Source organism: Hyperolius riggenbachi, chromosome 5 (assembly GCF_040937935.1).
Source record: "Hyperolius riggenbachi isolate aHypRig1 chromosome 5, aHypRig1.pri, whole genome shotgun sequence".
Classification (NCBI taxonomy): domain Eukaryota; kingdom Metazoa; phylum Chordata; class Amphibia; order Anura; family Hyperoliidae; genus Hyperolius; species Hyperolius riggenbachi.
The window spans coordinates 159,675,709-159,700,810 of record NC_090650.1 but is presented as its reverse complement, the minus strand read 5'-3'; the positions used below and the strand labels follow the sequence as shown (position 1 = coordinate 159,700,810).

The 25,102-nt window shown below is 44.4% G+C and overlaps 1 protein-coding gene across 3 annotated transcripts in view; it reads left to right on the top strand.

The window, feature by feature from the left end:
* Nucleotides 1-25,102, top strand: part of ELMO1 (engulfment and cell motility 1) — an 818,731-nt gene that overhangs the window by 117,658 nt on the left and 675,971 nt on the right. The window contains exon 1 of one of the 3 annotated variants that reach the window (XM_068236402.1): nt 4,565-4,581. The exons of the other annotated variants lie outside the window; for them this stretch is intronic. The gene's annotated coding sequence lies outside the window, so the exon portion shown is untranslated. Of the gene's footprint in view, nt 1-4,564; nt 4,582-25,102 lie in introns of those variants that run through there. 3 annotated transcript variants of the gene reach the window in all.

Here is a 25,102-nt window from a genome sequence, read left to right as displayed (position 1 = left end):
TCACTGCTGCCATAATTTTACTTTGAGGAGGCTCCACATAAACTTCGCTTTTTCTCCTGGACCTCTCCACAACTTTGGGGGGAAAACGGCTGAGAGAGAGGCCCCACATTAGCAAATCGCGGCAGTTGTGGTAGTCCTCTGCTTCACTGACTTTACTAGGCCACAGTTTGTTTTTCTCTGTCTGAGACCTCCTGAATCTCTATCGGACCATAGGCTGCAACTCTGGATCTCCCCTGAGGCTCCTTTTTTCCTTGCATAGACAACCTTACTGCCCCAGGCCTGGTCTGCACAAGTGGGTACACCAAGTTTAGTATATTTATTTTTCCCAGTTTTTTTTGTCCTCTAAACCTAAGTGTCTTATAGTCAAGAGCATCTTATGGTCCGAAATATATGGTACTTTAAGAAAATATAATGAAGGTGACAGAAGATGGTAGAAGTTAAAATGACCCTTTTTTATCTACTTACTTGGGAGAGGGCAGTTATTTAGTGATGCCCTTAATATTTAAAGAGGTGACACAAGATATTGTAATACTTTAAGAGAACCATATGAGGAGCATTGGATTAAAAAAAAGTTTGCTTTATTAAAAAAGATAAAATATGTTTGTATATATATACAGTCAGGTCCATAAATATTGGGACATCTACACAAGTCAAACAATTTTGGCTCTATACACAACCACAATAGATTTGGAATGAAACGAACAAGATGGGCTTTAACTGCAAACTGTCAGCTTTAATTTGAGGGTATTTACATCCAAATCAGGTGAACAGTGTAGGAATTACAACAGTTTGCATATGTGCTTCCACTTTTTAAGGAAACAAAAGTAATGGTACAATTGGCTTCTCAGCTGTTCCATGGCCAGGTGTAAGTTATTCCCTCATTATCACAATTACAATGAGCAGATAAAAGGTCCAGAGTGCTATTTGCATTTGGAATCTGTTGCTGTCAACTCTCAAGATGAGATCAAAAGAGCTGTCGCTATCCGTGAAGCAAGCCATCCTTAGGCTGAAAAAACAAAACTAACCCATCGGAGAGAGAGAGAGCAAAAACATTAGGCATTGCTGTAATAAATATTTGTGTGGTTGCTATTGGCAACAACCCAACACCTTTGTTTGGCACCATGTCACAGAAAGTGTGATAACTTGACACTCATCACAGCAACCGCACCGGAGATAGAACTGCTTAGATGTATTCAAAGGTTCAGGTGTTTATTCAGTAAATAGAAATACAGATGTGATCAGCAACAATCTTATATCTTCGTTATATGTTACCTCAGCAAAGCAATCAGTCTGTAGAATCTTATGCGTTCCATGCAGACTTGGGCCATCCCTGATGAATGGTCCAGGCTTTATCTTATAATCTGATACGTTGCACTTAGCGTATATACAGCATACAGTTACAGAAAGTTAGTAATAAAAGTAAAGTTGAGATGAAAGATGGAAGTCAGAAGTGATAAGTGGCTCTCTGCAGCCCAACTGCTGTTTTATACTAGCCTCTAAAGAGTTGAATGTGACATCATCTGAGCAGGGATGGTCCAGTCCCCATCGCATGCAATTGGCTGATAATAGCATGTGATGGATGACCCCATCTGCGTCTGCTCAGATGGGAAAAGCCAAATATGGCGTTTCCTCTCTTATTACCCAGTAAATGAGATATGTCCCTAAGACTATTGTTTAATGTACTTGTGAGTACTTGTGAGCATGTTTTGCCTTGTGTGAGACACAGGACAATGTTGCATAGTTTTTTGGGTTGAAAAGACATACGTCCATTGAGTTCAACCAGAGAACAAAGTACAACACCAGCCTGCTCTTTCACATATCCCTGTTGATCCAGAGGAGGGCGAAAAACTCTTACAAGGCATGGTCCAATTAGCCCCAAAAAGGAAAAAAAAATCCTTCCCGACTCCAGATGGCAATCAGATAAAATCCCTGGATCAACATCACTGGGCATTACCTAGTAATTGTAGCCATGGATGTCTTTCAATGCAAGGAAAGCATCTAAACACCCTTTAAAATCAGGTATAGAATTTGCCATAACATCTTAATCACTCTTACTGTAAAGAACCCTTTCCTAAATAAATGGCTAAAACGTTTTTCCTTCATGCGCAGATCATGTCCTCTAGTCCTTTGAGAAGGCCTAGGGACAAAAAGCTAATCTGCCAAGCTTTTATATTGCCCTCTGATGTATTTATACATGTTAATTAGATCCCCTCTAAGGCGTCTTTTCTTTAGACGAAATAATCCCAGTTTAGCTAACCTTTATTGGTAAGTGAGACCTTGCATCCCACGTATCAATTTTGTTGCTAGTCTCTGCACCTGCTCTAAAACTGCAATATCTTTCCTGTAATGTGGTGCCCGGAACTGAATTCCATATTCGAGATGTAGCCTTACTAGAGAGTTATGTAGTCTAGGGCCAATTTAGGGGGAGCCAATTAACTTATCCGTATGTTTTTGGAATGTGGGAGTAAACCGGAGTGCCGGAGGAAACCCACACAGACACGGAGAGAACATACAAACTCTTTGCAGATAGTGCCCTGGCTGGGATTCGAACCAGGGACCCAGCGCTGCAAGGCGAGTGTTCTAACCACTACGCCACCGTGCTGCCCATATAGCCATCCTATCCCGATCCTGTTGCAATTTGTCCCTATCTTCCTGAGAGTTGATGATTCTGCACAATTTTGTATCATCTGCAAAAATAGCTAGAGATGTGGCCAACATCCCTGGGGGTTTTACTACTTCCAGGTCGCTCTGACCCGGAGTAATACGCCTGCGCTGCCCGGCGAAGCGCGTCCTAGATCGCGCTCCTGTTGCCAGGCACTCTCTGCGCTTGAGCGTGATGTCGTTTATGACGTCACGCACATGCGCAGAAAGTGCCCGGCAACAGGAGCGCGATCTAGGACTCGTTCCATCGGGCAGCGCAGGCGTACTACTCCGGATCAGAGCGACCCGGAAGTAGTAAAACCCCCAGGGATTCAGAGATGTTCTCTGGCGAGCGGTTCGGGAACTGTTCGCCACATCTCTAAAAATAGCAACATTGCTTACTACTGCATCTACTAGGTCATTAATAAATAAATTGAAGAGCACTGGACCCAGTACAGACCCCTGTGGGACCCCACTGCTAACAGTCATCCATTTTGAGTATGATCCATTGACCACAACTCTTTGTTTTCTGTCCATTAGCCAGTTCCCTATCCATGCACACAGACTCTTCCCCAGTCCTTGCATCCACTTTTGCACCAGACTTTTGTGTGGAACAGTGTCGAAGGCCTTTGCAAAGTCCAAGTATATCCCATCTACAGCATTCCCAATATCAACATTAGCATTCACTACCTCATAAAAGCTGAGCATGTTAGTCAAACAGGATCTGTCTTTAGTGAACCCATGCTGATGCTGAGAAATAAGATTATTTCCTACTATGAAGTCATGTATAGTATTTCTTAGTAACCCCTCAGATACTTTGCATACAATCAGGGCTGTGGAGTCGGAGCAATTTTGGGTGCCTGGAGTCGGAGTCAGGAAAAAATGCACCGACTCAGACTCCTAATGAATTTGTAACTGTAATTAAAATAGAAAATATGATAAAATGTTCTATTTCTCAGATAATAGTCATTAAAGGACTTACGAGCTGAAATGAAAAAAAAAAAGTTAATTACCTTAATGCACTGCTAGACCGCTGTGTAGACGATCAGTGCCTCCCTTGTACTTTCCAGACCCCCTGTTATCTTAATCCTCTTATCATTATATGGCCCCGACCCAGCCCAGGGTCGCCTTATCTCTGGGTACTATAATCGCCGCTTTAAAATCCCTCTGCCTGCTCAGTTCAAATAGACGTGGCTGCGTAGGATAACAGCCCTGCCAGCAGCTCATCGTCACTCTGTACACTGAGTCATAAGTCATGTGGGCGTCACCACATGACCTCCCACATGACTGACTTCACTTCAAGCCAGCCGTGCCCCCTCAGCATAGAACAGAAGGCTGAGAGAGGAAGAAAGTAACCTAGTAACAGCATTTGTTTACAGAAGATTTGCAGTGTAAGTAATTGAATTAAAAATTATTTATAACTGATGGGGGACACTTTTATTATCCTGTAAAATAGCGTGGCAACATTTATTTATGAAAAAAAAAAAAATGTAAAAAAAAATGTTGCCACGCTATTTTACATAGGTGTCCCCCATCAGTTATAAATGATTTTTAATTCAATTACTTACACTGCAAATCTCCTGTAAACAAATGCTGTTACTAGGTTACCTTCTCCCTCTCCCAGCGCTTCTGTTCTATGCAGAGGGGGCACGGCTGGCTTGAAGTGAAGTCAGTCATGTGGGAGGTCATGTGGTGATGCCCACATGACTTATGACTCAGTGTACGGAGTGACGATGAGCTGCTGGCAGGGCTGTTATCCTACGCAGCCACGTCTATTTGAACTGAGCAGGCAGAGGGATTTTAAAGCGGCGATTATAGTACACAGAGATAAGGCGACCCTGGGCTGGGTCGGGGCCATATAATAAGAGGATTAAGATAACAGGGGGTCTGGAAAGTAGAAGGGAGGCACTGATCGTCTACACAGTCTAACACTGCACTAAGGTAATTAACTTTTTTTTTTTTCATTTCAGCTCGTAAGTCCTTTAAAAATAATGTGTATATATACAGTAATAGCTGCGTTCAGTCCACAAAAATGAAATAAACCAATCAAAATTAGTTACTTGCGCTTCAATAAAGCAGTCCCCATATTTCTAAAGTCAGATATACACATCTGATTGTGACTGTACAGTATATATGATGTGTACACAGGAATCTCTTATATATGTTACGGCCAGAACCCGAAGTCTGGCCACTTCGGGTTCTGGCCGGTCAGAATGCGAAGTGGCCGCCTGATGCGGCCAATATGCAAAATGCACCTCAATTTCGGACTTTGGCCGGCCAGACCGCGTTGTAACTAAATGTGGCCGGCCAAGTCCTAAAGCTCACCTCTCCAAGTGTCCCGCTGTCCCTGCTCACTCAGTGTCAGTTCTGCACTTCAGGTCTGCACAGTCTGCGTGCAAGGACCCTGAGCTGCCTATATGCTGCCGGCTGCTTTTCTCCTCCAACGAAGAGTTAGTGAAGCAGGGGGGATTGGTGTGTGTGACAGTTCAAATGTTGACCCACTGTCCCTGCTCAGCTCTCCTAAAAAATCTGCGGTGTCCCTGTTGTGCCAGCAGCCAGGTCCCATGAGGGAAAGGACCCGACTGAGGCTGCCTTTCATCCTAAGGACCCTGGGCTGCTAAATGCTGCCGGTGGTCCGACGAAATAACCTAGGCTGCTTTTTCCTCCTTTTTTCCGGGCTGTCACACAGAGGTCACACTCAACGAGGTGACAAGAGGTCGGACTCAAGAGGTGACACAGGACCTGAGAGCATCACCATGTTGTAAATGATCCACAACGGAAGGCAGGATCATCCTGGCTATTAACACTTGCTGGAGCAGACAGATGTGGCTGTGATAGGTGAGGTAGAGAAAGGCAATGTGTGAAAAACAAAGCACACACTTCATATTTACTGTTCCAAGTGAGCTTTGAGTATATTTCAGCCTCCAAGCATGTTCTCCTGTCCTCACATTTCAGACGTCTACCTGAGCAATTCAGTCAACAGCTCATTAAGGTGGACTGGAACACTTGCACAGGACAGAAGGAAGAAATAGAGAAATGCACCCTGTATGTATTTAGAGAGTTTAGCGTGTCTAATTCACCTTCATCTGTGACTAAGCACAAGTTTAATTTGTTCTCTGAGGCATGTCAGTTGGCTGTCACGGCAGAGCAGCTAATTAATAAACACAGGATGTTAACAGAATGTCTAATTCCATGAAAGCAGGTAGTAGACAAACTGCAGATTGTAGGATTTGTATCAGCTGTAACAAAGAAATGTTTTTTTCTGTAAAGGGTATTATGCTCTTGTGTATCTTTCAGAGCAGAGAGGAAGTTCTGAATGCCATTCATGGTGCTGGAAAGGACCCGGGATGTTCTGGGATTTGTGCATTTTCGACTTTGGCCGACTGACTTTGGCCATTTTGCAAACTGGCCGGCCAATGTCAGAAATTTCCAGCATTTTGGACTTTGGCCGACGTCAAATCGGCCAGTTCTAGAAATGGCCGGCCAATTCCCACTTTGGCCGATTTCTGGTTTTGGCCGTAACATATATACGAAATAGCATCTATGCTGTAAGTATAAAGCCTGATGTGTAGCCGTGTCTAATAGAGATGGTCAATGAGATGGAAATAATTCTGCATAGATGCTGATTTATGCAAATGTATGCACTCTCTTTGCTCATGAAATCAAATAATTTGATATGTTGTTAAAATTTGGTTTGGTGACTACAAATTAAAAGGTACCTGAGACGGATGAAAAGAAAAGTGTTATACATCCCTTCAGGCTAATCAGTCTCTCGCTGTCCTCCTCCACCACCACCTGGATCTTCTGCTATGAGTACAGGTAATTCAGCCAGTCAGAGCAGTCTGGCTACGTGCCGCTTCCACAGCCAGGAGCATTCTGCACCTGCGCAATAGTGCTGCGCAGGTGTAGTATGCTCCCGGTGGCGGAGTGTGTGCATGCGCACTACACCAGACTGGCTCAAGTACCTGGACTCATAGCAGAAGATCCAGGTGGCGGAGAAGGACAGCGAGGGACTGATTAGCCTGAAGGGGGCTTGAGGAAGCCCCAGGTATGTATAAAACTTTAATTTCATCTGTCTCAGGTTTACTTTGTTACACAGTAGTACTATACTCTACATATGCACTCTCCACAGAGCTGCAGGGAATCCACTGAGAATGTTGTGCACATTGAACACCGAGGTGTTGTCTATCACCCATAAACCTTGTTCAGATTGTGCATGAAGAATGTGTAATAGAGGAAGAATCATCTCATTCCCCTGCAGAGTACCTGCACATCATTGTTACATGTACCCACAGTCACGTTGCCTAGGGCCTGATCCATGTTCAGATGTGTAATAGAGGAAGAATCTCCTCATTACCCTGCAGAGTACCTGCACATCATTCTTACATGTACCCACAGTTACATTGCCTAGGGCCTGATAGATGTTCTTTGTTCCGGTCTGTACCTTTTACAAGTACTCTTACCAAGGACTAGTTTTAGTCTAAAGGGAATAAATATAGTAGTCTACATATCCTACTCACTTCAGTTGTCTTGTAAAATTCCTAAGCGTTGGCAGTTAAGAGACGAATTTTACGTTACATACTGTTAATCAACAAAATTGTAGCATTCAAATTAGAGGAGTCAGAGTCGAGGAGTCGAAATCTGAGTCGGTGGAATCCTAAACTGAGGAGTCTGAGTCAGTGGATTTTTGGACAGACTCCACAGCCCTGCATACAATTGATGTTAAGCTTACAGGTCTATAATTTCCAGGATCTGATTTTTTTTTTTGCCCTTCTTAAAGAACAAGCGACACCCATGCTAACCTAGAAATAAAAAACACTTATATAAGTAGATAAATACTACTTGTACTTACATAACAGATGTATTGTGCTATCAGAAAATCAGAACAGAAAACCCTATTCTAGGTAGTGGTCATCTTGCCAAGCTAATGCTGACCTCATATCCTCCCTGACTCTTGTTTTCCCCCCTCCCTCCTCTTGCTCATTGTGTATGGTCTATTTTTTTTATTTACACATCCAATCACTGAGTCACCTCAGCCTTGCTTGTAAACACAAGTAATAAGAGGGTGTTTCTGAGAAGCAGCTAGATGGGGAAATAAATGGAAGATGAGGAATATATTATAGATAAAAATAACTCCCAGCATTCAACTCTTTGGCACTAGGGCCAGTGCTCCTAAAGTATGTGATAAACACAAACCATAACAGCAGAAAAAGTTTTGCAAGTTTTGAATGCAGGATTTGCATCTTTATCACTCAATACACTCAGACCAGTTACTGTTGAAATTTGATTTTTATGGTGACAATACCGCTTTAATAATGGGAAAACGTGGGCTGTACGCCAATCCACTGGGACTCTGCCACTGAAGAATGCCTACAAGGCTATCCCTGGGGCGGCACTTTGCTCCTCCGACCACTGCCTTGTTCATCTCATCCCCACCTACAGGAGGCTCCTATAATCGGCAAAACCGGTCGTGAAGTCCTCCAAGGTATGGTCTAGCGAGGCCAAGCTCCACCTTCAAGCCTGCTTTGATTGCACGGACTTTGGAGTCCCTGGCAGCTCCAGACCTGGACGAGTGAGCGGACAACGTCACCTCATACATCAGCTTCTGTGAGGCCTCCTGCGTCCCAACCAAATCCTTCAAGGTCTACCCGAATAACAAACCGTGGTTCTCCAACAAGCTACGGCTACTGCGGAAACGTAAGGAGGCAGCTCACAAGGCAGGAAACCAGGAGGAATTCAGGAAGGCGAGGAACGCTCCTGAAGCGAGAGCTGAGAGCCGCAAAAAAAGGCGTTTGCTGAGAGGATGAAGCAGAACCTGCGCTCGAACAACTAACTAGCTGTATGGCAAGGGCTCAAGGCTGCCACCAACTACAAGCCTCCCCCGCAACATGCTACACCCAGCCCTTAAATAGCTGAAGAACTAAGCAAATTCTACTACAGGTTTGAAAGGCAGGCTGAGCCTGGGGGGCACCCTCCACCTCCCCCCCCCCCCCCCCCAGCCCCCGCGCACAGCGACCCAAGTGTGGACTCACTCTCTCTGGAAGTGAGGGAGGCAGACGTTTGGCACCTCCTGTCCACGCTAAATGCCAGTAAAGCCTCGGGACCCGACGGCGTGTCCCCAGCCTGCCTCAAATCCTGTTCGGAGCCCCTATCCTCTCTGCCATGTTCAGCAGGTTACTGACAGAGGGCAGAGTCCCTGCATGCTTCAAGAGGTCCACCATCATTCCTGTTCCTAAGAAACAAGGCATCTCCGACCTCAACAACTACAGGCCTGTGGCCCTGACGTCTGTTATCATGAAGTCCCTAGAGAGAGTGGTCTTATCCACCCTCAAGCTATCCACCCTTCCCCTACTAGACCCACTCCAGTTCGCCTACCGGGTAAATGGGTCCACTGATGATGCTCTAAACATCTGTCTGGAATTCATCCACAACCATCTAAACAGGAAGGATGCGTATGCCAGAGTACTGCTATTAGACTTCAGCTCGGCATTTAACGCTATATGCCCACGCACCCTCCAGAATGTTCTGGCCACACTTGGGGTCCACCCCACCCTACGTGTATGGATCATGGACTTTCTCTCTAACAGATCCCAAGTTGTCAGGCTGGGGGACATCTACTAACGAGAAGTGACGACCAACACAGGGGCACCCCAGGGCTGGTGGTCAACACGGCCAAAACCGTTGAACTTATAATTGACTTTAGGAAGTCGGCTCCTACCCCACCTCCCATCTACATCGATGGCACCGAGGTGGCCAGAGTGCCCTGCGCTCGTCTGCTGGGCACCACCATCTCCAGCGATCTCAGTTGGAGAGTCAACATCACGTCAACCCAACGGAAAGCCCAGCAGAGACTCCTCTTCCTCCGCCAACTGCGGAAGTTCGGCATGGCACAGGATATTCTAACATGCTTTTACACTGCCACCATTGAATCTATCCTCTGCTCCGCCATCTTGGTCTGGTATGCGGGAGCCACCGTCAGTGACGGGCACAAATTACAGAGGATCATTGGGAGTCCTCTGCCCCCACTTGACCACCTGTATAACACAAGACTGCGAGCCAGGGCACTGAGGATTGCAAGTGACCCCTCTCACCCAGGCTACTGTTTTTTCACCCCACTGCCACTGGGTCGGAGACTCCGAGCCATCCCCACCAAGACCACCAGACACAAGAACTCTTTCTTCCCGATGGCCGTTAGCCTTCTGAACTCCCTTAACATTCTACTACCCTCTATCAGCGACCTACCACCTGCATAGCAGCAGCAGACTTCAGCAGTGTATTTTTGAAAGATGAATACTGAGCTATATGTATATCTAATGTTGATTGTATATTGTGTATGTCTATATTTGAGTATGAGGTATACTGTCATTCTACCGTTTTTCCTGCCTTTCCTTCTATGTATTGCTTTATTGTGCCAAACCCAATTCCGGGCTTGACCCAGTCATGCTTGGCGAAATAAAATTTATTCTGAAAGAGAGTCACAAAAGATTAGATAAATGGGTTTATCTATAACTGAACTTAATTACCTTAGGACCCGAGTATGCATGCCATCTATTTTTAATTTATTTAGTCTTGCCTTCACTTCTTCCTGTGTTAAGTATTTAATATTACAGTTGGAAGATTGAGACTCTTCTGCATCTGTAATTTGCAACAGTGATGTTTCCCTTGTGAAGACAGAAGCAAAGAAAGCATTTAATAACTCTGCCTTATCTTGGTCATCCACCATTGAGTTCCCACGCTCATCCTTTAGGAGTCCAATACAGTCAACCCTTCTTTTTTTAGAGTTGATGTACTTGTAAAACTTTTTTGGGTTAGATTTGATATCCCTAGCGATTTAATTTTCAGCTTCAATCTTTGCCAGCCTAATTTTATTTTTACAACTTTTTTGCACTCCTTATAATTGCTTGAAGGGACACTTAAGCCAAATTGAAAAATGAGTTTTACTCAAGCCCCAGGTGAGTAAAACTCATTTTTTAAATTTGGCTTATGTGACCCTTTAAAGAGAATAAATCTCGCTTCAGAGCTCATAGTTAGCAGGGGCATGTGTGCCCCTGCTAAAACGCCGCTATCCCGCGGCTAAACGGGGGTCCCTTCACCCACAACCCCCCCCTCCCCCCCCCCCCCCCCCCCCCCCCCGCAAAATCAACGACCAACAAGTGAAGGAAGACTGAGAGGGGCGGGGGAGAGGCGGAGGTACGCGTCTGATAGACGTGTGGGAGGCAGGGCTGCGGCGGTTAGCCCTGCCCCAATGCGGAAGCGCTCCCCCGCTGCACGGAGGGGATTTGGGGGATCAGGGACCCCCGTTAAGCCGCGGGATAGCGGCGTTTTAGCAGGGGCACACATGCCCCTGCTATCTGAGGTCTGAAGCGAGATTTATTCTCGCTTCAGACTCTCTTTAATGCAGCCTCGGTCCCCTCCTGTTTTAGGACCTTATAGGCATTCTTTTTTACCTTCATTTTATCTCTAACCTTTCTATTCATCCATAGAGGCCTTTTTTTATTCCTAGACATTTTGTTTCCATATGGGATATACATACTACAATATTGATTGGGAAAAGGTTTAAAAGCTTGCCATTTCCCTTCAGTGTCCTCCCCTTGTAGTACATTATCCCGGTTCACCAAACTTGGTGCCTGCCTGGGTTGATTAAACTTAGCTTTTCTAAAATTGATAGTTTTAGTGGTTCCGCTGCGGGGCCTATCAGTCCCCAGATCCAAACGTTATCACGTTCTGATCACTATTTCCCAAATGTTCTTGAACCTGCACATTTTGAGACATTGGCCTCAATTCACTAAGATCATACTGGAGATAATAAGGCAAGAGAAAACTTACCTCCACACAGTAAGAGCTGGTCCACACTAGGTCCGGAAACGTATCCGTGGCTGCGTTTTTCAAACCTGATGAAAAACGGAGTCCCGGATACTAATGTTCAAAGTAGCAGCCAGCCTCACCCAAGTAAAAAACGGATCCGTCTGCGTTTGCGGGGACCCGTTTTCAAAACCTGAACGGAAGGTCCGGATCTGCTGCATTTTCACGCTACGGATCAGGACCACGGATACACGCAGGGGTAGTGAAAGCAATGAGAAAACGCATCTCCAGCTCCACAGGCAAAAAACTGATGTGAAAACGGATAGCCTGAGCTTTATGATTGGCCCAAAAAATCCTCCCACTCCTTCCTAATGATAGAGACGTTTTCTGTCAGGGAAAAACCTGAACGGAAACTGATGCAAAACTGATGCACTTTCATCAGTTTGCAGTACGGTGGGTACTTCCCCTAATCTTCCCCGGATCCGGACTGCAGTGTCCGTCCTGCAACTGTGTCTAGTGTGGACCTAGCCTAAGAGTTATTTTATCTCTTCATTCCTTACGTTACCTCTTCTGTAGTTAATTTACCTCCTCTGTAGTTATTTTCACACGCAGTTAATGAACAGCCTGTCTTTAACTCTGGAGTTATTTTAAGGATTAAAGAGTTAACTTGAAGACAGAAGAGTTAACTTTAGGTTTGCCTGAGGTAAAATGTTTCCTGAATACTACATGCCTTATCACCATGGTAACAACTCTAGAAGAGTTATTAAAGACAAGAGATAAGCTTAGTGAATTGAGGCCATTGTCTGGTCTATTAGAAATGATCAAATCCAGTAACGCATTCTCCCCCCCAGTTGGTTCCATTACCATTTGAGTCAAGTAATTGTCCTGTAGTGATGCCAGAAATCTGCTGCTTTTTACCAGAATGGGTAGCCTCAATACTCCAGTTAATGTCTGGAAAGTTGAAGTCACCCATAACTATGACCTCATTTTTACTTTCAGCTTTTTCAATCTGCTGTAGTAATTGCAGTTCTGCAGCTTCATGAATATGTGGTGGCCTGTAGCATACCCCAATAAGCAGTTGGCAACCTTTATTTCCACCATGAATATTTACCCAAATGGACTCCACATCTTCACAATCTTCCTCCATCTCATCGTTCAGGACAGCTGTAAAAGAATTCTTAACAAATAGAAAACCTCTCCACCTTTTTTCCCTGTTCTATCCTTCCTAAACACATTGTATCCCTCTAAATTCGCTACCCAGTCTTGTCTTTCATCCATCCATGTCTCGGTTATTCCCACAATGTCATAGCCTTTGTCAATCACAATGAACTCTAGTTCGTCCATTTTATTTGCAAGGCTCCTAGCATTGGTTACCATGCACTTTATGTTTTTACCACAACATTTTCCAATTTTGGTTACATGAAACTGGCTACTTGAAGTTTTACCAACCTCCTTACTCTTTACACTGTCCCCACCCCCCTCTCCACCCCCCTCTCCACCCCCCATAATGTTAGGCTCCCACTGTCTTTTTACCTTATCTTATCTACATATTGAGACTTTACCCTCCCGCCTCCCCCCAGATCCTAGTTTAAAAGCTCCTCCAACCGTTTAGCCATCTTCTCCCCAATGCAGCTGCACCCTCCCCATTAAGGTGCAGCCCATCCCTGCTGTAGAACCTGTAGCCGACTACAAAGTCTGCACAGTTCTCCAGGAACCCAAACCCCTCCTTCCTACACCAATTTCTCAGCCACTTATTTAACTCCATAAGCTTCCTCTGCCTCTCAGATGTGGCACTGGCAGTATTTCAGAAAACGCCACCTTGGAGGTCTTTGCTTTAAGTTTATCTCCAAGTACCTGAAAATCCTTTTTGAGGACCTTCCATCTCCCACTAACTTTGTCATTGGTGCCAATGTGTACCATGACAGCCGGGTCTTCCCCAGCCCCACCCAATCTGTCAATTCTTTCCGCCACATGCCGAACCCGAGCACCCGGGAGACAAGACTGTACGGCATTCATGGTTTCTTCGACAGATTACCCTATCTGTGTGCCTAATAATTGAATCACCTACCACAGGTATCTGTCTAGCCTTAGCTGCACTCCTATTCCCTTTCTCGTTGCAGCAGTCTGCCCCTTGGTTGCTAAGGGACACATCCTGCTGCAGCATTGCTACTCCAGAATCATCCTCCCCAATATTACGCAAACAAGCATACTTATTAGGGAGGGACAACTCGGGACTAGCCTCCCTGCCACTTTCCCCCCCCTAACCCTTCTTACTGTGACCCAACAGGCGGCTACCTCTGCTTCTTGCTCCGGCTGTACTCCACCCACCTCATCTTCACCGGTTTCCTCCAGTGTCTGGATCGTGAGATCCAAGCTCTTCATGTTGTGTATGCATCTCAGTGTTGCGAGATGCTAATTTAGCTCTGTGACTTTAGCCTCTAAATGAGCAACACGCACACACCCCGGGCAACAGTAAACACCCTCAATCTGCTGATCAAGGCATGCATACATGTTGCAGGATGTACACTGCACTGCATTGTCCAACTGCATTGACTATTGTGTGGGGAAATATTACTTGGTTAACTGTGGTGGTAAAAGAGGGAGGTAAGTCCACCACTACCTCCCTTTTTTAAACGTTTTATTCTATACTGACGCCACTGTTAAAATATGTACATATGATTGCAAAAGTTCAACAATTGTTCTCTTCATCAACGTTGGTTTTGGCTATCCATTTTTAGTAATGGTAAAAAAATAATTGGTGTGTATTGTTTGATCTTCATGTTTCACTAGATATTGCCCCAATCTAGACAAACCTTAAATGCCGTTCAGAAGCCTCCACCTGCTGTCATAGCTGGAGCTTTGGGGGAGTTATTTTGCATGAGGTTTGGAAGTGAGTAGATGCATCAAGTTTTTTGAGGCTCAGTGAAACCTTTTTTACATTTTTTTTTTTTTTTTTTTGCATTAATCTTGGCATTAGCTAAAGAGGCTATCATATTTACAGTAACAATAAGTAGTATGTGAACCCTTTGGAACTATATGGATTTCTGCACAAATTAGTCATAAAATGTGATCTGACCTTCATCACAACAATAGACAATCACAGTCTACTTAGACTTATACCACACAAATAAATATTTCCATGTTTTTACTTAGCCCACCATGTAAACATTCACAGTGCAAGTGGAAAAAGTATGTGAACCCTTGGATTAAAGTGAACCTCCGGACTAAAAATCTACTCAGCAGAACTGAAAAGGCTTGGTGTTTGACAGTTTCACAGCATCAGAACTTTGTTTTTCTTACCAAAGCATCATTTTTAGCTGCATTTTATCTAAGCTCCACCCATCAAAGAAAAAAAAGCCTGGGCTTTTTTCCCTGATGCTGTGCAGAGCATGATGGGATTTCCTATGTTGTTGTTCACATTGCCTAGCAACTGGGAAAGGTGCTCAGGACACAGGACAGTTGGAACTGTCTCATGCACCCTGTCACCTCCTTTCAACCAAAAAGATGTCTGCCATCATGAAATCAAACATTTGCCTGTTCTTTTAAAACAGGGTGGGTAAGAGATTATATTACCTATCTATTTTACTTAACATAACTAATATAACTTAATGACAGTATGTTTGTTTAGGCTGGAGTTCCTTTTTAAATAACTGGCTGAACCTCCTTTGGCAGCAATAACTTAAACCAAATGTTTCCTGTTGTTGCAGATCAGACGTGCACAATGGTCAGTAATTCTTGACCATTCCTCTTTACAGAACTGTTTCAGTTCAGCAATATTCTTGGGATGTCTTGTTTAAATCACTTTCTTGAGGTCATCCCACAGCATCTCCATTGGGTTGAGGTCAGGACTCTGACTGGACCACTCCAGAAGGTGTATTTTCTTCTGTTTAAAGAAAACCTGTAATGAGAATAAGTTCCCCTGGGGGGTTACTTACCTCGGGTGGGGGAAGCCTCCGGATCCTATTGAGGCTTCCCCCATCCTCCTGTGTCCCACGGCGGTGGCGAAAATCCTCCTGGACCGGCGGGGATGTAAATATTTACCTGCCGGACTCCAGCACAGGCGCAGTATCGGCTCTCCGCCTCGGAGATAGGTGGAAATAGCCCATCGCTGTCGGGCTGCTCTACTGCACAGACGCAAGTCTCTTGCGGAGGCGCAAGTCACCTGCGGACCCGACAGAGATCGGCTATTTTCGCCAATCTCCGTGCGGAGAGCTGCAACAGCGCCCCCGCTGGAGCCAGGAAAGGTAAATAAATCAGCGCTTGTCAGCCTTGTCGAGGGAGGATTCCAGGATACTTCCGGGAGCCAGCGCTGGACTGCCTGTAGCTACAGCGGAGGGGGAAGCCTCATTGGAACCCTGAGGCTTCCCCCTACCGAGATGAGTACCCCCCATGGGACGTGTTTTTTTTTTTTGTTTTTTTTTTTTTTGTTACAGGTTATCTTTTAGCCATTCTGTTACTTACTTTTATGCTTTGGGTCGTTGTCCTGTTGACACTAATCTTCTGCTGAACTTCAGCTGGTTGACAGACTACTTTTTAAGTTCTCTTGCAAAATACCTTGATAAACTTTGGAATTCATTTTTCATTGATAGCAATCTGTCCAGGCCCTGACACAGCCCCAAACCATGATGCCCCCACCACCATACTTCACGGTTGGGATGAGGGTTTGATGTTTGTGTGCTGTGCCTCTTTTTCTCCTCACATAGTGTTGTGTGTTTTCTTCCAAACCACTCAACTTTAGTTTCATCTGTCCTCAGAATATTTTGCCAGTACTGCTGTTGAACATCCAGGTGCTCTTTTGCAAACTTTAAAAGTGCAGCAATGTATTTTTTTTTTTCGACAGCAGTGGCTTCATCTGTGGTATCCTCCCATGAACTCAATTCGTTTTTTACTGTTCTACATATTGTAGATTCGCTAACATGAATGTTAGCATATGAGACTTTTTGTCAGTCTTTAGCTGACACTGAGATTCTTTTTCACCGCATTGAGCATTCATCTTTACAAGCCAGCCACTCATAGGGAGAGTAACAGCATTGCTGAACTTTTTACATTCATAGAAGTCTTACCATTGACTTATAAGCTGCAAGGCTCTTGGAGATGCTTTTATAGCCGTTTCCAGCTTTATGCAAGTCAACAATTCTTAATCGAAGGTATTCTGAGCTCCTCTTTTGTGTGAGGCTTTATTCACATCAGGCAATGCTTCTTGGGCAAAGCAAACCCAAAACTGGTGTTTTTTTTTGTTTTTTTGTTTTGTTTTGTTTTTTTGGGCAGGACACTGTAACCAACACCTCCAATTTCATCTCCTTGATTGGACTCCAGCTGGCTGACACCTCACTCCAATTAGCTCTTGGAGATGTCATTAATCTAGGGGATCACATATTTTTCCACCTGCACTGTGAATGTTTACATTGTGTGTTCAATAAAAAAAATGTAAACCTTTAATTATTTGTGTGGTATTCATTTAAAGGGGAACTGAAGAGAGAGGTATATGGAGGCTGTCATGTTTATTTCCTTTTAGACAATACCAGTTGCCTGGCAGCCCTGCTGATCCTCTGCCTCTAATACTATTAGCCATAGCCCCTGAACAAGCATGCAGCAGATCAGGTGTTTCAGTGGTTCAGACTTATAAGTCTGATCTGACAAGACTAGCTGCATGCTTGTTTCTGGTTTTATTCAGATACTACTGCAGAGAAATAGACCAGCAGGGCTGCCAGGCAACTGGTATTGATTAAAAGGAAATAAACATGACAGCCTCCATATACCTCTCTCTTCAGTTCCCCTTTAAGCAGGACTGTGATTGCCTATCATTGTGGCGTAGGTGAAGATCAGATCACGTTTTATGACCAATCTGTGCAGAAATCCATATAATTCCAAAGGGTTCACATACTCTTGCTACTGTAGTCACATGAAATACCACACTTTTAATGTCATTCTTAAAATGTGAAAACTGATTTTGTAAATGTGCTGAAGACTGTAAAATCTATCATTTACATTACTATTCAAAAACAAGAAGGAAACGAGCAATCTTCCTAAATGTTACCAGTGTTAAATTTGCAGAAAGCTGTAATAGGGGAGAGAAAGAAAGATGGTGTTCCTAGCAAATAATAAATTACTATTACTACAAGTACATTTTTGTACTTAAGTAAACTAATATTTTTTGATATGATTAAAAGGTCATTCTGAAACAAAAACACTTGGGAACAGTAACTGAATTCTACATCCATATTAATTTTGGTTACATTGTGTAATTCTTAAAACAATACTATAATCCTATTCTTAAAGTGTCACTCTAGCACACTAGTTTGATTACATTAACATGATTCTTATATCAGCATAGGAATATAAAAAGCATACACACAATTAATGATAAAACCGTCATTAATTCTTTTCACAGGGGCCATTGAAAAAGCCTCAGGGGGCAACATTTGGCCTGTGGGCCTTTAGTTTGAGGACCACTGGTTTAAAGGAACTAATCGCTGTGCAAGTAGCTAGCAGCAGGAAACCAACACGCGTATCATGGTAGAAAAATTACAGTGAAGATTGTATTACATATTTCTTTTTGAGAATAGAAAGGTGAATCCATCTCATCCTAGAGCCATGTAGCAAGTAGGATAAGTACCTTTGCAACTCCTGCTACAAGAGATACAAAACTTTTATTGAAAAATTGTACAACCATAGAAAATCCCCTTATCCCCCCCCTACCTTAAAAGTGACACACGGCCGTGTATCAAAAGACGTCAGCTGATAATGCAAGTAATGCAAAAATCACAAAAGCAGCCAATCATCCACTCATCCTTTACATAGTTACATAGTTATTTGGGTTGAAAAAAGACATACATCGAATTCAACCAGAGAACAAAGTACAATACCAGCCTGCTCCCTCACATATCCCCGTTTAATCCAGAGGAAGGCAAAAACCCTTACAAGGCATAGTCCAACTGGCCCCAAAAGGGAAAAAATTCCTTCCCGACTCCAGATGGCAATCAGATAAAATACCTGGATCAACACCATTGGGCATTCCGTGGCATCAGCTGAGGATCTTTACCTGCATTCCCGTTTTGTCCAACAATCCACGGGTGCTTGGCATCGCAGTCGTGCCGCCTTGTGTACATGGATGTCTAACACACACACACACACACACACACACACACACACACACACACACACACACACACACACACACACACACACACACACACACACACACACACACACACACCCTGTGATATTCTTTACTGAGCGCCCCCAGTTCAGGGCAGTGATATCACTACACTTTCTAAATTAAAATTAAGTAGGTATTTAGGATTCAATTTTTTTTTTTTATTGAAAGCAATCGAATACTGGGTGGGATGTTTTAATATAATTCAGCTGTAAACAGTGACCATATAAACTGCTTTGCAGTGCAACAAAAGTGAGAATTCTTCTGCAATAATTCCTTTGGAACTGTGATAATTGATGAAATCTACTATAAAAGTACTGTAACATGAAAATAATGTGCTTGTGATGTATTTAGGTCAGGTGGGATGCGAAAGTTTGGGCAACCTTGTTAATGGTCATGATTTTCCTGTATAAGTCGTTGGTTGTTGCGATAAAAAAATGTCAGTTAAATATATCATATAGGAGACGCACACAGTGAAATGAAGTTTATTGGATTTACAGAAAGTGTGTAATTATTGTTTAAACTAAATTAGGCAGGTGCATAAATTTTGGCACCACAAAAAAGAAAAAAAAATCAATATTTAGTAGATCCTCCTTTTTCAGAAAATACAGCCTCTAAACTCTTCTTGTAGATTCCAATGAGAGTCTGGTTTCTGGTTGAAGGTATTTTGTACCATTCCTCTTTACAAAACATCTCCAGTTAATTCAGGTTTGATGGCTTCCCAGCATGGACAGCTCTCTTTAACTCACAGCACAGATTTTCAATTATATTCAGGACTAATTAGGTGGGCGGGCCGCCCGGCTGTTTTGAATCCCCGCCCACCTGCTCTCCTGCCTATCTAGCTAGAAAAAAGTGGTGCTGTTCAACTGCAGACTTGAACGCTTCATTGCCTGCTATCAGTGGCCGTCTCAGACAGTAGCGAAAGCCACGGCTATACGCTGTAGGAGGCTTCTCTGCCTGTGTGACCACCTCCTGGTACAGTGATTGGCTGGGCGGGTAGTAAGGGGCGGGACCATGCTCTGCATACTACGGGAGTGAGTTGAGTTCCAAGCCTCGTGGAGTGTCAGACTCAGCTTCTCCCTAGTGCTGTGTTTCTACTCTGCTAGTCCGCCCCACTTTGCTGGCTGCCTGTGTCTGCATTGTATTCACATGTGTTAACTAGCAGGCAGCTCAGCTAGTGGAGGTGGCCGTCCGGATACTCATCGGAGTGTAGTGCAGGCAGGCTACTGCTGTGTGATATGATGCTGGGGAGAGAGCCTGAAGCTGCAGGCAGACTCTCACTCCCAGCGAATCCAGTGTGTTCCCTCTTTCCTGGGCTGGCTGCATGAATGTCAGCAGCCAGTCCCATCCCTTCCACGCAGCAGCTCCAAGGCCGACTCAGTGCACAGATAAGATCAGGCACTGCAAGGCATTGAGCTCCTCGCCCCGCCCCCCCTGTTTCCCTGCTGCTTCTCTTCAACACAAGCTGCTCTGATTTATGCCACTCTGATGCCCGTAGAAGTGCACATTTAACTCTGGTCATCCTTCCACTGGTATGAGATCTCTGTGTCCACTAATGAGCAGGAGCACTTTTTATCAGATATAGTTCAGAGCTTTCAAGCTAGGGGACCTGGTAAAACAAACCAACAATTACTGCAGTCAGCTGCAGTTTAGATAAGCTGACTTGCTGGAAATGGAGGATGGTGCTGAAAGCTGTCTCTCAGCTTGCCCAATTGCCCATAAGTGCTTATACCTTACTTGATTTACAATTGTAAAAAGTTGGACTAGAGCAGTAAAAAAGTACAAATCTGGCTCTGGTAGTTGGGCAAAGTCTGTTTAAAAGTTGCCCACTGATGCAAAAAAGTAAATATGGAACAGAGATCCTGTGTTGAAGGTATGTGCAGGTGGCTTGAAAGGGCAGTGTGTGGGTGGGGAGTGATTCTTGCAGAGTTCACATGCATGTTATTTCATATGAATGTTATTTCATATGAATGTTATTTACTACAGCAGTCCAGCGGTATTGCAGATCATTTGATATGATAGTGACCCCTGTTTACTATCTGCAATACCCCTCGACCCCAGCAGCAAATAACATCCATATGAAAAGCAAAAATCACCCGCCTCCTTTATGAAATGCAACAAACACCCTGGTATGATACGTGAAATTAACCGACATATTAAATGCAATGATCACCCCTAGTATGAAATGCAACTATAACACCAATAGTCAGTGTTAACATCAGGCTCTTTTAGAGGGGTGCTTCACTCAGCTTATTTTGGTAAGCACCGGCTGTCATAGTTTCTCCTCCTTATCCTGTAAGCAGAGTTGCACCGGTCCTGAATTCCCCCGTCGCACCCCACCTGTCTACTTTTTCATGCCACCTGACTGGAAAAAAAATTCTGAGGAGAACACTGTGTAAAGTGTGCCGAATAGTTGAACGATACACAGTGACTCCATCTGCAGCAAAATGATGTAGGTCTTTGGTGCTGGTCTGTGGGTTGACTCTGACTGTTCTCATCATTCATCACTTCTGACCGAGATTTTTCTTGGTCTGCCACTTCGAGCCTTAACTTGAACTGAGCCTGTGGTCTTCCATTTCCTCAATACGTTCCTAACTGTGGAAACAGCTGAAATTTCTGAGACTGCTTTCTGTATCCTTCCCATAAACCATGATGGTGAACAATCTTTGTCTTCAGGTCATTTGAGAGTTGTTTTGAGACCCCCATGTTGCTACTCTTCAGAGAAAATGAAAAAAAGAGGGACACTTACAATTGACCCCCTTAAATACTGTTTCTCATAATTGGATTCACTTGTATATGTAAGTCAAGGGTCCCTGAGCTTACCAAGCCAATTTGATATTTCAAATAATTAGTTCTAAAGGTTTTGAAATCAAAATTACAACAGTGCCCAAATGTATGCACCTGACTAATTTTGTTGAAGCAATTATTGCGTACTTTCTGTAAGTCCAATAAAGTTCATTTCACTTCGCAAATATCACTGTGTGTGTCTTCTATATGATTTATTTAACTGTTTTTTTTTTATCGTAACAACCAATGATTTTATACAGGAAAATCATGACGATTAAAGAGACTCTGAAGCGAGAATAAATCTCGCTTCAGAGCTCATAAATAGCAGGGGCACGTGTGCCCCTGCTAAAACGCCGCTATCCCGCGGCTAAACGGGGGTCCCTTCACCCCCAACCCACCCCCCGCAAAAGTGTGTCGTAGAAAGGTCGCAGAATTTCCCTTCCTGGAGGCAGGGCTAACGGCTGCAGCCCTGCCTCCAGTCGCGTCTGTCAGCGGCGCATCGCCGCCTCTCCCCCGCCCCTCTCAGTGAAGGAAGACTGAGAGGGGCGGAGATACGCGCTGACAGACGCGCGTGGGGCAGGGCTGTGGCGGTTAGCCCTGCCCAAACCAGGAAGCGCTCCCCGGGTGTATCGAGGGGGATTTGGGGGTGAAGGGACCCCCGTTAAGCCGCGCTATAGCGGCGTTTTAGCTATGAGGTCTGAAGCGAGATTTATTCTCGCTTCAGACTCTCTTTAAAAAGGTTGCCCAAACTTTCGCATCCCACTGTATATTTTTGTTAAGTTTGTACGGCTGTTGCTAGCTGAATAGTGTACAGGATGCTGACCTAATTGGGAACAATAGGATGTACAAATAGAGTGATTTGCAAAAGTATTCGGCCCCATTGACGCTTTTTACATTTTGTCATGTCACTGCCACAATCCTGAATCAATTTTATTGGAATTCCATGTGAAAGACCAATACAAAGTGGTGTACACGTGAGAAGTGGAACACAAATCATACAGGATTCAAAACTTTAAAAAAAACAAACAAACTGCAAAGTGGGGTGTGCGTAATTATTCAGCCCCCTGAGTCAATACTTTGTAGAACCACCTTTTGCTCCAATTACAGCTGCCAGTCTTTTAGGGTATGTCTCTACCAGCTTTGCACATCTAGAGACTGAAATCCTTGCCCATTCTTCCTTGCAAAACAGCTCCAGCTCAGTCAGATTAGATAGACAGCGTTTGTCAACAGCAGTTTTCAGATCTTGCCACAGATTCTCGATTGGATTTAGATCTGGACTTTGACTGGGCCATTCTAACACATGGATATGTTTTTGTTTTAAAGCATTCCATTGTTGCCCTGGCTTTATGTTTAGGGTAGTTGTCCTGCTGGAAGGTGTACCTCCGCCCCAGTCTCAAGTCTTTTTTGCAGACTCCTAGAGGTTTTTTTCCCAAGATTGCCAGTTATTTATTTGTAAAAAATGTTTGGAATCATGTATGATTTTCATCCCACTTCTCACGTGTACACCACTTTGTATTGGTCTTTCACGTGGAATTCCAATAAAATAGATTCATGTTTGTGGCAGTAATATGACAAAATGTAGAAAACTTCAAAGGGGCCGAATACTTTTGCAAACCACTGTATGTTATGTTTGAGGAAGTGCCAACATTAAGAAGTTGGGAGTAGTTATGTCAAGAGGAAGCTTTGCTGTGTCCTTTTATCAGAGGATGTTTTTTTTTTTTTTCTAAAAGGGTACTGTTTGTAATTTCTTAAGCTGTGGTAATACTGTATATTATAGTCATTATATATGAGATGAAAGAATCCCAGACATACATATCAGTGTTGCTTGCGAATTTTCGCCAAAGTCATTTTCGCATCGAAAATCCCATTTTCGATTTCGCCGAATTTTCGCGAAAATGACTTTTCGCTTCAAAAGGCGAAATTTCGCCTGAATATTTTCGCATTAATTTTCGCCTAAAGTCCGTTTTTTTCGCGTTAAATATCTAAGCCCCCTTACAAGCTAGAATCACCAAATTTTCAGGGTATATTAAGGAGATACAAGAGGAAAAACATTTTTTTGCAAAAAGACCTTATAGTTTTTGAGAAAATCGATTTTAAAGTTTCAAAGGAAAAAAGTTTACATTTAAATGTAGTAAATGACAGTTACTGTAGCAAACCTAGCTGTAGTGTAAATTTAGTAATATCAAAAGAAAGGGCCAAGTGCAAAGGGCCAAGTGCAAGTGCCATGGGCCAAGTGCAAACGTGCAAAGGGCCAAGGGCCAGCGCAAAAGGGCCAAGTGCCAGTGCAAAGGGCCAAGGGCCAGCGCAAAAGGGCCAAGTGCCAGCGCAAAGGGCCAAGTGCCAGCACAAAGGGCCAAGTGCAAGCGCAAAGGGCCAAGTGCCAAGAGCAAGCGCAAAGGGCCAAGGGCAAGCACAAAGGGCCAAGTGCAAGCACAAAGGGCCAATTGCCAAGTGCAAGCACAAAGGGCCAAGTACCAAGCACAAAGGGCCAAGTGCAAGCGCCAAGGTCAAAGCGCAAAGGGCCAAGTGCAAAGGGCCAAGTGCAAAGGCCCGTGCAAAGGGCTAGAACTATAAAGTGCAAGACCTTATAGTTTTTGAGAAAATCGATTTAAAGTTTCAAAGGAAAAAAGTTTACATTTAAATGCAGTAAATGACAGTTACTGTAGCAAACCTAGCGGTACTGTAAATTTAGTAATATCAAAAGAAAGGGCCAAGTGCAAGTGCCATGGGCCAAGTGCCAAGTGCAAACTGCCAGCGCAAAGGGCCAAGTGCCAGCTGCAAAGGGCCATGCAAAGTGCAAAGGGCCAAGTGCAAGCACAAAGGGCCAAGCGCAAAGGGCCAAGTGCCAGCTGCAAAGGGCCATGCCAAGTGCAAGAGCAAAGGGCCAAGTGCAAGCGCAAAGGGCAAGCGCAAAGGGCAAGCGCAAAGGGCCATGCAAAGTGCAAAGGGCCATGCAAAGTGCAAAGGGCCATGCAAAGTGCAAAGGGCCATGCAAAGGGCAAAGGGCCATGCAAAGGGCAAAGGGCCATGCAAAGGGCAAAGGGCCATGCAAAGGGCCATGCAAAGGGCCATGCAAAGGGCCATGCAAAGGGCCATGCAAAGGGCAAAGGGCCATGCAAAGGGCCATGCAAAGGGCCATGGGCCATGCAAAGGGCCATGCAAAGGGCAAAGGGCCATGCAAAGGGCCATGCAAAGGGCAAAGGGCCATGCAAAGGGCCATGCAAAGGGCAAAGGGCCATGCAAAGGGCAAAGGGCCATGCAAAGGGCCATGCAAAGGGCCATGCAAAGTGCAAAGGGCCATGCAAAGTGCAAAGGGCCATGCAAAGTGCAAAGGGCCATGCAAAGTGCAAAGGGCCATGCAAAGTGCAAAGGGCCATGCAAAGTGCAAAGGGCCATGCAAAGTGCAAAGGGCCATGCAAAGTGCAAAGGGCCATGCAAAGTGCAAAGGGCCATGCAAAGTGCAAAGGGCCATGCAAAGTGCAAAGGGCCATGCAAAGTGCAAAGGGCCATGCAAAGTGCAAAGGGCCATGCAAAGTGCAAAGGGCCATGCAAAGTGCAAAGGGCCATGCAAAGTGCAAAGGGCCATGCAAAGTGCAAAGGGCCATGCAAAGTGCAAAGGGCCATGCAAAGTGCAAAGGGCCATGCAAAGTGCAAAGGGCCATGCAAAGTGCAAAGGGCCATGCAAAGTGCAAAGGGCCATGCAAAGTGCACTTTGCA